The sequence below is a fragment of the Hemiscyllium ocellatum genome, chromosome 2, assembly GCF_020745735.1.
Source record: "Hemiscyllium ocellatum isolate sHemOce1 chromosome 2, sHemOce1.pat.X.cur, whole genome shotgun sequence".
NCBI lineage: Eukaryota > Metazoa > Chordata > Chondrichthyes > Orectolobiformes > Hemiscylliidae > Hemiscyllium > Hemiscyllium ocellatum.
This window is the reverse complement of record NC_083402.1, coordinates 35,266,185-35,281,252: the sequence shown is the minus strand read 5'-3', so window position 1 is coordinate 35,281,252 and position 15,068 is coordinate 35,266,185. Positions and strand designations below refer to the sequence as shown.

General features: G+C 42.5%; 1 protein-coding gene across 4 annotated transcripts in view; it reads right to left on the bottom strand.

Annotated features, from left to right (window-relative positions):
* The window catches only part of lhfpl2b (LHFPL tetraspan subfamily member 2b), a 169,130-nt gene that overhangs the window by 75,413 nt on the left and 78,649 nt on the right, over positions 1 to 15,068 (bottom strand). The window contains exon 1 of one of the 4 annotated variants that reach the window (XM_060835780.1): positions 1,400 to 1,489. The exons of the other annotated variants lie outside the window; for them this stretch is intronic. The gene's annotated coding sequence lies outside the window, so the exon portion shown is untranslated. Of the gene's footprint in view, positions 1 to 1,399; positions 1,490 to 15,068 lie in introns of those variants that run through there. 4 annotated transcript variants of the gene reach the window in all.

Here is a 15,068-nt window from a genome sequence, read left to right as displayed (position 1 = left end):
CCCTTCCTATTCATACATCCATCCAGATGCCTTTTAAATGTTGTAATTGTGCCAGCCTCCACCACTTCCTCTGGCAGCTCATTCCAAACACGTACCACCCTCTGCATGAAAAGGTTTCCCCTTAGGTCCCTTTTAAATTGTTCCCCACTCACCCTAAACCTGTGCCCTCTAGTTTTGGACTCTCCCACCCCAGGGGAAAAAAACCTTGTCTATTTATCCTATCCATGTCCCTCATGGTTTTATAAACCTCTATAAGGTCACTCCTTTTGTGCAATGTCAATTTCTCTATTATGATAATAAAATCACACACTTTTAAATAAATTTTCTTTTCCAGCGAATGATATTTCAGCTTCTACCAGAATTACAAATACAGATCTCAACAATTTATTTCTCCATCAAGTAGACAATTTTACATCCTGTCTCTGGATGCATGTGACTAGCTACTCTCCTTTTCACTGGACACAGAGCAGCTGTTTTGGTCACCCACATCAAAGGAATTCTAGGAAAAGGGAAATCTGTGCCACAGAAATTGTTAGTCCTACTTTGAGGCAATTGCTTCCCCACCGACATTCCCCTGCTGCAACTACAGAAACTCTGGATACACCCCGAGAAATCCTAGAGTCAAACTGAACTCTAAATGTCAATTCTCTTCACAAATGCTGCTGGAACAGCTGAGTTTTTCCAGCATTCTCAGTGTTTGCCTGTTTCAGAGTTCTAGCATCTGATTTTAACCCTGAAGAGTACTACATTGAAGTCTAGTAACATAAGGTCGAATGTACAGAGAGCACTCACCATGCTTTCAAAAATAACCTACAAATCCACCCCAGTGAATGCAAGCTGCAAAGAACTAAACACTGCTTTCTCTGATGGACAAAACACAGCAAGAGTCGACAACGCAGGACATCTCATTTATCAGAGCAGGCTCACAATCCTGGAGGCAATGAAGCCTTTCTCCGCTGCACAGAGGGAAAGCAGAAACATCTTATTTGCAGAGTTTGCTGTAGCGAGCACTCACTGACATTTCACAAGCTTGCAACGAGCCCAGCTGGTCGGTTTTGTTTTAACCAAATTCTGTAGGGCTTCTACAAAGTAGTTATGTGCAATCTGTTGGTTGCTGAGTATTAGCAGTGGTGTTTCCACAGCACTCTCCAGATGGTGTGTGTAAACGTCTGACTATCATTGCTGCCAATGGGATTACCAGCTGCCACAGACCGTTATCCCCGGCCCATCAATCAGCTTTCAGCAAAGCCTTCGACCTCTCGGGTTACCTTTCCACACCAACCCAGTCAACCGCAAGTTGCCTCTGGACATCTGCTAATCAAATTGTTTCTAAACCCCCCTCTGTAACGATCAAACCTGCTTAGGCATGGCGCAAACACTTAAAGCAACATCCACTTACCTACCGATGGTCAGCTTTGCTTAAAGAAACCATGCATGTGTTGGTTTTCTCCACTGACCCACTGAATGGAGATTGCTGGCTGTGTGAACAAGTGCTTGCTGATAACTCGTCGTCGTTTTTATGCCAATGAGTGCTGAGCAAGTGTGCGACTGTGCTGACAGTGCAATCACTGGAGCAGATGGTGAGAGTCAGAGTGGGAGTGAGAGCAAAAGGCCAAGCTTAAGACAGCCTCGACTCATTGGTAAGCGAGAGAGGCACTGAGCTGATTTACTGCCTTTCACACAAAACAAGAAACCTTAATGAGAAAACAGGAATAATTATAGAACGGGTGCACAGAGTTAACTGGAATGCATCCTTTTGGAGATTACACTGCAGAATCGTAAAGGGGAACAGGGACAAAGGCAAGAGGATAATAATGTGGACCTGGATTTCAATTTCAGGGAATTTCCAGTACTACCTTCTCATCTCATCATTGCAGGAAGACGCAATTTTAACATTGGCTGACATTCCACCTCTTCCCTGTACAAATGTAGTTGGAAAACAACAGGAAATCATGTTGTCTAGAGACTGCCCACCAACAGAAGGCAAGTGGCCATCCTGTGGGATCACACAATGGGAGAAGCTGCTGAGGGAGAGGGGAAGGCAGTTCATGTAAGGACCATGGGATACAGGAGTGATATGAGACCATTCAGCCCATCGAGTCTACCTGGCTGATATGTTTCTCAACACCATTCTCCTGCCTTCTCCTTTTAACCCTGATCCTGTTACTAGTCAAGAACCCACCTATCTTTGTCTTAAATACACTCAATAACTTGGCCTCTGAAATTATTCCACAGAAGCCAGTATTCTGCTGCCAAGTCACCCTTTATTAACACATGAACAGTCCTTGACTTTAGTACTTTATTTCATTATCTCTGACACTCACCCTTTTTATGTGTCAGCCAATGTCTCGTTACAATCACTACAGCCTCCTCAGCCTTCTGTGGCAATGTGTTCCACAGATTACCCATGCTCTGGCTGAAAAAATTCCTCCTCATCTCAGTTAAAAAGGGTCATCCCTTCACTCTAAGGCTATGCCCTTAGGTCCTAGATTCTCCTCGAGGAAACATCGTCTCCGTGTCCATTCTATGGAGGCCTCTCAGTATTCTGTATGGTTTCAAACACATTCCCCCCCCCACCATCCTTCTAAATTCTATCAAGTATACACCCAGAGTCCTCAAACGCTCCTCACAGGACTCTCCCTTTATCCCCAGCATCATTCTTGTTAACCTCTTCTGGACTCCCTCCAATGTTAGCACATCCTTCATTAGATAAGGGGCCGAAAACTGCTCACAATGTTCCAAATGTGGTCTGACCAGAGCCTTATATAGCCTCAGCAGTACGTCTTTGCTCTTGTATTCTAGCCTTCTCGAAATGAATGCCATCAGTGCATTTGCCTTGAGCTAAAAGCCAGATGATATTGCTGCAGAGCCCAGCAGAAAAGTTAAAAATAAAAATATCTGACTTCCAAAGCTTCGTTGTGTTGGTCTTATGGGGAAGTGACTGCTGTTTCTTTCCTGTCATCACTAGGACCTAATTTGCTGACCAAAATAAACAGAAGCCTGACCGTGCTGCTGTGGGATAGCACCCATGCAGCTGACTTGGTGGAGCAAATAAAAATGATGTCTGACCAGTTCCTGAAGGCAATGGGAAGAAACTGGAATGATTTTGACTGCCTACACACTGGTCAATCAGAACCAAATTCACCTCTTTGTTTGAAAGAAACTATTCTTAAGCCATCGTGTATTTAATTATGACAAACCATAGCTTTGCTTCAAATGGTGGAAACCAGGGTTTAATGGTCAGGTATCAACACATGAATCCAAGCAGCTATGGGAAATAATTACCAAAACAATACAAACTGAGGAGAAAAAGTGCCCTGTCCCAGGTATGCAATTGCCACTTGATGAGACATGCTCTCGTGATCACGTTGCTGTGGACAGGTCAAAATGAATGAACTTATTTGAGATTACATTAGATTAGATTCCCTACAGCGTGGAAACAGGCCCTTCAGCCCAACCATTCCACACCGACCCTCCAAAGAAGAACCCGCCCAGACCCATTGCCTTCTGACTAAAGCGCCTAACACTATGGGCAATCTAACATGGCCAATCCACCTGACCTGCACATCTTTGGACTGTGGGAGGAAACTGCAGCACCCGGAGGAAACCCACGCAGACACGGGGAGAATGTGCAAACTCCACACAGACAGTTGCCTGAGGCCAGAATCAAACCTGGGACCCTGGTGCTATGAGGCAGCAGTGCTAACCACTGAGCCACTGGCAATCCTTTATTTTTAAACGATGACCTCTAGTTCTAGATTTGACCTGAGTTTTTCTTTGAGAATCTGCAGCCTCAGCTTCCAGTCACAAATTTCCCTTTAACCAGGCAACCGTGTGCCAAAAGCAGCAAGTCCAACCTTTCAGAAAGGAAGACGATCTGATGTAAATACATCAAGCAGCAATACAGAGCGTCTCTCAGCTAGCACTCTCGGGTGTTTCGCTGTGCTGCTACACACTGACCCCAGCAACAGCAGTAGGTACGGCCTGCTATCTCTCCAATTGGATGTGAACATAAGAGGTATAGTTAGTAAGTTTGTAAATGACATAAAAATTGGAGGTGTAGTGGACAGCGAAGGTGGTTATCTCAGATTACGAGATCTTGATCAGATGGGCCAATGGGCTGAGGAGTGGCAGATGGAGTTTAATTTAGGTAAATGCAAGGTGCTGCATTTTAAGCAAATCTTAGCAGGACTTATCATTAAGTGTATAAGGTCCTAGGGAGTGTTGCTGAACAAAGAGACCTTGGAGTGCAGGTTCATATCTCCTTGAAAGCAGAGTCGCAGGTAGATAGGATAGTGAAGGCGGCGGTTGGTATGCTTTTCTTTACTAGTCAGAGCACTGAGTACAGGAGTTGGGAGGTCATGTTGCAGCTGTACAGGACATTGGTTGGACCTTTTTGGAATAGTGTGTGTAATTCTGGTCTCCTTCCTTTAAGAAGGATGTTGTGAAACTTGAAAGGGTTCAGAGAAGATTTCCAAGGATGTTGCGAGAGTTGGAGGATTTGAGTTATAAGGAGAGGTTGAACAGGCTGGGGCTGTTTTCCCTGGAGCATCAGAGGTTGAGGGGTGACCTTATAGAGGTTTATAAAATCATGAGGGGCATGAATAGGATAAATAGACATGGTCTTTTTCCTGGAAATGGGTCTGGGTGGGTTACTCTTCAGAGGGTCGGTGTGGAATGGTTGGGAGTCCGGAACTAGAGGCCATAGGTTTAGGGTGAGAGGGGAAAGATATAAAAGAGACCTAAGGTGCAACATTTTCAACAAAGGATGGTGCAATAATGGAATGAGCTGCCAGAGGAAGTGGTGGAGGCTGATACAATTACAGCATTTAAAAGGCATCTGGATGGATATAGGAGTAGGCAAGGTTTAGGGAGATATGGGACTAGATTAGGTTATCTGTCAACATGGACAAGGTAGACCGAATGGTCTATTTCCATGCTGGACATCTCTATGACTCTAAGCCTCAAAATCAGTCTGCATCAGCAAGCAGTTTACAGGCAAGCCAGCATGCAGCCAATCAGAAACCAAATCATGTTGTGTCAAAGGGTAGCAAAGGGCCAACAGCTAAGGCCATTGCTGACAAGTCCTGTAAACACTGCATTAATTTTTGATTGCATTGGTAATTCTTCAAATGATAATATTTAGCCATGTAATGGAATATGTTCCAAACATGTCCGTCAAAAGTGACACAAACGCGATGTCTTGCCAAGACATCAAGTGGAATGCTCTGGGTTTCTGAAAACCACAAAATATTTCAATTAGGGAGTTAGAAGAGGCTGTTGGTCAGTTTGTGCTGGACATGCTAAGCTTATTTTATTGCTGAAACCCCTGACCGTTTTTGATTTTTAATTCTGTTCCAGTCAAATCTAGTTGTGAAAATTAGTTAACCAGGCAGGGCAAAACAAAAAAAAAATCCAAAAGACTTTTGGATGTTGGAAATCAGAAACAAAAACAGAAATTGCTGGAAAAACTCAGCAGGTCTGGCAGCATCGGTGGAGTGACAAAGCAGAGTTAACGTTTCGGGTTCAGTGATACTTCTTCAGAATATAGCAATTACTATTCAAGGCAGTTTTGACTGTAGTCAAGATCAGGAGAAACTTATTAAAGCTAGTTTAGCTGGATATGCTGATTTTGGATTTTATAATTGAATATAAACATTTTCTTGACATAAAACATTTAGCTGCTGAAGACCATAAGACATCGGAGCAGAAATTAGGCCATTTGGCCCATCGAGTCTGCTCTGCCATTCAGTTGTGGCTGATAAGTTTCTCATTCCCATTCTCCCACTTTCTCCCCGTAAGCCTTGATCCCCTTGACAATCAAGAGCCTATATCTATCTTAAATATATGCAATGACTTGGCTCCACAGCCTTCTGTGGCAATTAATTCCATAGATTCATCTTGATCTTTGTTCTGAAGGGTCTTCCCTTTACTCTAAGGCTATGCCTTCAGGTCTTAGTCTCTCCTGCTAATGGAAATAGAGTCATTTTCCAACATCCATTCTGTCCAGGCCAAGGAAGTCTCTGGAGCAAGGAATTCTTACTCCAGCCATACAGGGCCTTGGTGACCCTATATCTGGAATATTGTGTGCACTTTTGATATCCTTATCCAGGAAAAGATACATTTCCCATACAGGGAGCTCAGCAAAGGTGTGCCAGACTGATTCCTGGGATGGCAGGTTTGCCATATGAGGAATGATTGGGTTGACTAAATCTCTATTCACAGGAGACTGGAATAATGAGAGGGGATCTCATTGACTATAACATTCTGCTAAGGTTGGACAAACTGGATGTAGGGATGATGTTTCCCCAGGCTAGAGGGTGTCACAGTCTTAGTTTCCAGGGTAGAACTTCTCGGACTGAGATGAAGAGAAGTTTCTTCACTTAGAGAGTGATGACCCTGTGAAATCTTGACCACATTAGTTGCTAGAGGTGAATCTATTTAAGAAATAAATAGATTTCTAAAAGTGTCCAGGAGTGTGGGGAGTATGGAATCAAGATAAAGCGTCAGCCAGGATCATGCAGATCAGGCTCAATGAGCTGATTGGCCTATTTTCTACATTTTTATGAAATCCATATTGGCAAGTGACTACATTTCAATTAAAAGTTAGTCTAATGGTTACGATGTAACAGATTTTATTAAAATTCATCTCGTTCACTGATGTCCTTTAGGGAAGGAAATCTGCCATCCTTACCTGGTAAGGCCTACATTTGATTCCAGACTCATAGGAATGTGGTGTACATTTCACTGGCCTCTGAAATGGCCAGCAAGTCACTCAATTGTACCAAAACCACTACAAAGACTAACAAAACAAAAGAAACCAGACAGATCCCCCAACCCTACCCCTACTGACCATGCAAAATCCTCCTTACTGACATCTCAGGACTTCTGACAAAATTGAGATAGTCATAAATACCAAATCGTACATAACAGACACCACCATCACCAGCCCTGCTTGTGTCCTGTCCCACCAGAAAGGACAGACCTTGTAGAGTTGGGAGGGACTTTATCAGGTAATCCTCAACACTGATTCCGGCAAACCAAGGTTTCCTCTTGAGTACCATCTGCCATAATTTATAACAGCCATAAACCAGTATATCCTCCACTCTGCCACTCCCAGCAAGCTAGGTGGTGAATCCTGGTTCAGTGACGAGTGCAGTAGGATATGCCAACAGCAATAACTAAAAATGAAATGCCAACCTGTTGAAGCTACAATGTGGGAGTGCCTAACACCAGAAACAGGATGCAACTGACAGGACTCTGTGGTCCATAAACTAATGGATCAGATCTAAGCTCTGCAGTTCTGTCACATCAATCATGAATGGTGGTGAACAACTAAATGACAAGCAGCAGAATGCAGCTCCACAGATATTTCCATTCTCAATTATAGAAGAGCCCAGCACATCAAGGCAAAAGATAAGGCTGAAGCATTTGCAGCAATATTCAGGCAGAAGTGTTGCGTGGATGATCCATCTTGGCCTCCTCCAGTGGCCGATACAGATACTAGTCTTCAGCCAATTCAATTCACACCACGTAATACTAAGAAATGGCTGCTGGTACTGAACATAAAAAAAACTATTGGCCCTGACATCCCTCTGACAATAGTATTGGAGGCTTGTCATGCTCCTAACCAAGCTGTTCCTATATCTACAACATTGGCACCCACCTGATTATATAGGATATTGTTCAGATATTGTCACATCTATATAAAGCAGGACAAATCCAACCCAGTAAATTCCTGCACTATCAGTCTACTCTTGATCATCAGTAAAGTGATGGAAGATGTGGCCAACAATGCTATGAAGCATACTTGAAAATGTGTTGCTAGAAAAGCGCAGCAGGTCAGGCAACATCCAAGGAGCAGGAGAATTGACGTTTCGGGCATGAGCCCTTCTTCAGGAATCCTTTTCCAGCAACACATTTTCAGCTCTGATCTGCAGTCCTCACTTTCTCCTATGAAGCATACTTGTAAGGGAATATCTTGCTTTACCCCTCACTGACAATCAGTTTAGGCTATGCCAGGGCCAATCAGCTTCTCACCTCATTACAACTTTGTTCCAAACATGGACCAAACAGCTGAACTCCAGAAATGAGATGACAGTGACTGTCCTTGACATAAGGAACCTGAGCAAAATGGAGTCAATGAGAATCAGGGAAGCTAGGGCTGGTTGGTGTCATATTTAGCATAAATAAGGATTGCTCTGGTTGGTGGAGATCAATTACCTCCGTCCAAGGACATTACAGAAGTTTGTTAGGATAAAGTCCTAGGCCTGGTTATCTTCAGCTACTAGGTCAATGGCCATTTCTGCACTATTTAGTTACAAGTAAAGATGTTTACTGCACGATGTTGAGCACCATTTGTGAATCCTCAGATACCGAAGCAGTCCATGTCCAAAAGCAGCAATGCCTGGACAAAATCCAGGTTTGGATTGAGAAGTGACATTTATGTCAGAAAACTGACAGTCAATTACCATCTCCAATGAAAGAAAATCTAACGATTTCCCTTTGATATTCAAATGGCATTACCATCTCTTAATCCCCTAGTATCAACATCCTAGGAGGTTACCAGTGACCAGAAACTGAACTGGATCAGGTCAGAGGCTAGGGATCGTGGATTCCAACTCCCCAAGGCCTCTCTGCCAACTAAACGGCACAAGCCAGGAGTGTGATGAAATGTTTTCTACTTGCCTGAATGAGTGCAACTCCAACTCCAAGATGGTATTTCTGCAGTGCATCTTGTGGATACTCCACACTGCTGCTACTGAGTATTGGTGGTGGAGGGAGTGAATGCTTGCAATGAGAAACAGTCATCTCAGAAAGTGGGTGTTTTCTGTCATATTCGGAATCTGTGACTTTTAGATGGTGGATGGGCATTGGGTAGTAGGGGATTTATTCACTGCAGTATTCCTAGTCACAACATGCTCTTGAAGCCATTGTATTTACATGGCTAGTCCAGTTCAATTTCTGTTCAATGGTAAACAACAGGATCGTGATGGTGTGTAGTGATGGCAATGCCATTGAATATGGAGAGTTGATGGTTACATCCTCTTTACTTGGAAATGATTATTGTCTGGCACTGTGTGGGACTCATTTCACTGACCGCTTGTCAGCCTAAATCTGATATCATCCAGGTCTTGCTACATTTAAATGTTAACTGTTTCAATATCTGAGGAGTCACAAAGAGTGCCAAATATTGTGTACATATTTTGATAACATCCTTAACTCTGATCTTATGGTGAAGGGAAAGTCATTGGTGCAACAGCTAAAAATAGTTGTGCCTAGGACCTCCCCTGAGGAACTTCTGCAGAGATGTCCTGGAGCTGAAATGACTGACCTCCAACTGCAATCATCTTCCTTTGTGCTATATATGACTACAGCGGAGAGTTTTCCACTGATTCCCATTCACCCTGGTTTTGCTCCTTGATGCCACACTTGGTCAAATGTGGCCTTGATGATAAGGGCAGTCATACTCCACCTTTGGAAATAATCTGTTCTGTCCATGTTTGAACATAAGCTGTAATAATGCCAAGGTAAGAGTGACACTGCCCCAACTGAGATCTGCAGAAAAACATTAGATGATTATCTGAAAGAATTTACGGGCTAGCAGGAAAAGACAGGAAAGTAGGACCCGATGGTTTGCTCTTTTCAAGAGATGCCATGGACGCTGTGAGGTGAATGACTTCCTTCTGGTCAGTAAGAATTCTATGATTCCATTCGATGATTTACTTTGATTGCAGCAATGTGTAATTTAAAATGTTAATACGGATTACTTAACAAACGGGGCTCTGTTTCCAAAATATGGACAGAAGTCGACAACAATTATAACCAAAAAGATTATCGGGATGACACAGGTAATTTATATTTGGCTCATTGTGATTTGTGCACCCTGAGGTCCAACAGGTCTATTTTCAAATAAGTCAAATATAATCCATTGACCATCTCATGGATCCCACTATTGTATTTCCTCAAGCATATAATATCTGGGGAAAGAAGGGCCAGAGGGTCTGTATGAGAAACAGTCTCACATATTTATTATCAAAGGCGGGATATTTTTCAAAACATTTCTAAAGATAAATTACCAAAAAAAAGGGATATTTACATGTTTGGGACTAATCCAATTCCCACTTAAAGGAGGCTACTGTTTTACTATCTATTTCAGTCTTCAGGTTCTATATCTCATTTCACCTGCAGACATGTTAGATAGTTTTAGATTGCATAGAGTCATTAGTTTTCCTTTGGACGATGATGGAAGAGCATGTTAACATCCTATACATTTTCCAGTAAGCCTTTTACCAAGTTTAGAGATCAACTATTAAATCTGGCTACATTAACCTATACACGCAGTGAGTAAAGGCATGGGTTTTAGTTATGAAAACTGTTGTCTGGTCATGCATTCAAGACCAAGTGGGCTAAACTATAACAAATGCCATTTTGTTAAAAATTTTCACATCTTTTTTCCCAAAGGGTATAATTAGCACAATTCACCCTTGGATTAGAACAAGCCTCACTTTTAACTGTAGCTGTCACTATGTCAACAGAAGTACATTAATCACTAATGGCCCTATTTAAAAATGTATGGGCCTTCACATCTCCCTGTTGGCTACAGATTACAAAGTAAGCATCATTAGGACTCATTTACAAGGGAAGTCAGTCAATAGGTTACAGCATTATTTCTGACTTAAGGACTCAACAATCTGAAAAATTGAATTTTTGCCCCAAATTCCAGGAACATTAATAATTTAGTCATCCTCCATCCACCATGAAATACCACCCAATAAATTCACAATGACCAATGAAATTCACTTCTGTCTAATGACAGTTGGCTAATGACTTCCAGGACTGCAAATGGATAATGTGCTGGAATTTAAAGCAGTATGGCACAACGCAGAGCTGATGAGAGACTTTTTTTTAGATCAGTTAGAGTGATCTACTTCTTTAGTAACTCTTAAGCTGGTGGGTTCTGAGGGAAGTATACCAGACGTCAGAACCAGGCAAACCACTGAACCACTGAATGGAGAGAGAAGCCATCATTACGGTCAGCTAATCCAATCCAAGTGACCATTCCAGGACAACAAAAGAAACCATAGTAAAAGGCAAGCAGCATTCAATCAGCTTTCGAATGGGCAACAAATGCAATGTGTGCCTCTATATTGTTGCATTAGTCTTGGTGCACCACATAAAACAACTGGCAGAACCTAAAATTGCAATAAGGTGTGAGGTGTCTGAGAAATTCATGCAAAAATTGTAAACTTAACAACCATTAAGTGTGAAACTTTGCTTTAAGTGTTTGTTAGGTAAATAGACAAGGGAAGAAATACTTGGCAGATTTGTGTGGAAGGTCTTTTTGTTAAAATGAGTTTGTGTGGCTAAAATGATGTTGTCATTATCAGCAATTTCTGTTGGACAATTGCAGGACAGAGTCTGGACTTCTAAATATTTATGGCTTTTAAAGGCACAATAAAAAGTTATGTATAAATGAAAAATATTGAACTCATTCCTCAAATCTTGGAATTTCATTGATAACTATTTTATGTATTCTTAAGACTTCCTAATGTTCAGTTTGGGTTCCACCAGGTCCGCTCAGCTCCTTTCCTTGTTTCAGTCTGGGATCAAACATGGACAAAGAAGATGCATTCCAAAGATGAGATGAATGTGACTGCCCTCGACGTCATTAGTGAAATGTGTGGCATCAAGGAGCCCCAGAAAAACTGTTCAATGGGAATCAGGGGAATACTCTCTGGAGCATTCCTGAAGAAGGGCTCATGCCCAAAATGTCGATTCTCCTGCTCCTTGGATGCTGCCTGACCTGCTGCGCTTTTCCAGCAACACATTTTCAGCTCGAATACTCTCTGGAGCCATACATAACAAAAAGATGGTTGTGGAGGTCAGTCATCACAGTTCCAGAACATCTCTGTTGGAGTTCTTTAAAGGTGTGTCCTAGGCCCAAACCATCATCAGCTGCTTCATCCAGGACCTACTCTCCATCATAATGTCACAAGGGAGGATGGTCACCAATGATTGCACAATGTTCAGCACCATTCACAACACCTCAGATACTGCCCAAATGTGCAAGACTGGGACAATATCCAGACGTAGGCTGACAGGTGACCATCTCCAGCGAGAGAGAATTCAACCATTGGCCTTGCTGAATCCCTGAAAATCAACATCCTGGGGGTTACAATTGACCAGAAACTGGAATAACCATATAAATACTGTGGTTACAAGAGCAGGTCGGAAGCTAGGAATCCTGCAGTGAATACCTCACTTGTTGACTCCTTAATACCTGGCCACATTTATGAGACACATGTCATAGAGTCATAGAGATGTACAGCATGGAAACAGACCCTTTGATCCAACCTGTCCATGCCGAACAGATATCCCAACCCAATCTAGTCCCACCTGCTAGCACCCGGCCCATATCCCTCCAAACCCTTCCTATTCATATACCCATCCAAATGCCTCTTACATGTTGCAATTGTACCAGCCTCCACCACATCCTCTGGCAGCTCATTCCATACACGTACCAACCTCTGCATGAAAAAGTTGCCCCTTTGCTCTCTTTTATATCTTTCCCCTCTCACTCTAGACCTATGTCTTCTAGTTCTGGACTCCCCAACCCAGGGAAAAGACTTTGTCTATTTCTCCTATCCATGCACCTCATCATTTTGTAAACCTCTATAAGGTCACCCCTCAGCCTCCGATGCTCCAGGGAAAACAGCCCCAGCCTGTTCAGCCTCTCCCTTTAGCTCAAATCCTCTAATCCTGGCAACATCCTTGTAAATCCTTTCTGAACCCTTTCAAGTTTCACAACATCTTTCTGATAAGAAGGAGACCAGAATTGCACGCCATATTCTAACAGTGGCCTAACCAATGTCCTGTACAGCCACAATATGACCTCCCAACTCCTGTATTAATACCTGACCAATAAAGGAAAGCATACCAAATGTCTTCTTCGCTATCCTATCTACCTGCGACTCCACATTCAAGGAGCTATGAACCTGCACTCCAAGGTCTCTTTGTTCAGCAACACTCACTTGGACCTTACCATTAAATGTATAAGTCCTGCTAAGATTTGCTTTCCCAAAATGCAGCACCTTGCATTTATCTGAATTAAACTCCATCTGCCACTTCTCAGCCCATTGGCCCATCTGGTCCAGATTCTGTTGTAATCTGAGGTAACCCTCTTCGCAGTCCACTACACCTCCAATTTTGGTGTCATCTGCAAACTTGTTAACTGCACCCCTTATGCTCGCATCCAAATCATTTATGTAAATGACAAAAAGTAGAGGACCCAGCACTGATCCTTGTGGCATTTCACTGGTCACAGGCCTCCAGTCTGAAAAACAACCCTCCACCACCACCCTCGTCTTCTACCTTTGAGCCAGTTGTTTATCCAAACGGCTAGTTCTCCCTGTATTCCATGAGATCTAACCTTGCTAATCAGTCTCCCATGGGGAACCTTGTCGAACACCTTACTGGAGTCCATATAAATCACATCTACTGCTCTGCCCTCAATCTTCTTTGTTACTTCTTCAAAAAACTCAATCAAGTTTGTGAGACATGATTTCCCACGCACAAAGCCATGTTGACTATCCCTAATCAATCCTTGCCTTTCCAAATACATGTACATCCTGTCCCTCAGGATTCCCTCCAACAACTTGCCCACCACTGAGGTCATGTCTTGATTGTGATGGAATATTTCCACTTGTCTGAATGAGTGTGGTTCCAACAACAGTCAAGAAGCTTAACACCATCCAGGACACATGACTGGCACCTCATCATCAAATATTTACTTCCACCAGCAGTGTATACCATCTCTAAGATGTATTGCAGAAATGCATCAAAACTCCTGAGACAGCACCTTCCAAACATACAATTACTACCATCCAGAAGATCAACAGCAACAGTTACATGGGAAAACCATCACCTCCAGCTTCCTTTTCAAACCACTCACCAGCCGGATTTGAAAACTATCTCCATTCCTTCAGTGTAGTTGGGTCAACATCTTGGAATTCCCTCATGAGACTGCAGTAGTTCAAGAAAATAACTACCTTCTCAAGGGCAACTAGGGATGGGCAATAATTGCTGTCTCACATCCATGAATAATTAAAACAAAATTGCAAACTCTGAACTTTGTGGTTATTACAGCTTAATTTATTTTCATTTGCATGCAGTACTAAACACTACCAAAGGTGCATTTTTGTGTCTCAGTCAATAACAAGATCCATGTTTGATGCTTTTCAACAGATAGTTAGTGCCAGCATGGGAGGATTTTATCGTTTGCCCTCCTTCTGATAACATACCACTGCACTCTGGCCCCACTGACTATATTAATAATATTTGCTGGTTGTAGGATAGATATTCCTCTCCACTTTCTCTTTAATGGCCAAAACAAGAGCCCTTGGAAGTGGCATTTCACATGCTGCCAGAGGTGTTTGGAAGATTGCACATTTAATGGTAGACCACCACAATGAAATGACCTGTGTATCATGGAGAACCTGCAAGTGTCCATCAAAGTGGAGAGAATTCCCACAGCATAACAGAAACTGGTCAGTAGTAAGATTTTAGCAGAGTTAGGAATACAGTGATCAGTAGTTCAGGAAGGTTAAAGAAGTCATTTGTACAAAGATGCGCTCACATCAAGTACCTTTTCAATTCTTTATTGGGTTAGAGTTGAGCCAACAAAGAATTTGAAAAGTTTTTATTAAGAGGGAGAAAAAACTGTTGATTCTGCCAAGGTTGCCCCAGCTAAATGAATGAAAGCAGTACAATGGCAGCTTGTATTTACATAGCGCCTTTAATTTAGTAAACCGACCTATGACATTCATCCTGAAAATTAGTCACCTACACAGGGTAAAGAGGAAAAATACATGCCAACTACATGGAAGGTAGGGAAGCACTCATTTCCCTTTTTGATCCCGTCAGATCTTTTGTTTGTTTCAGGTGTTTTTTGCTCTATTGGCTGATACAGTGAGAAAGGAAAGCTGTGTCCATGTATCTACAGCAGTCTTTGCTCAGACAGCTATGTGCTGTGTGAGGCCTCAATCAGCACTCACTGATTTATATTC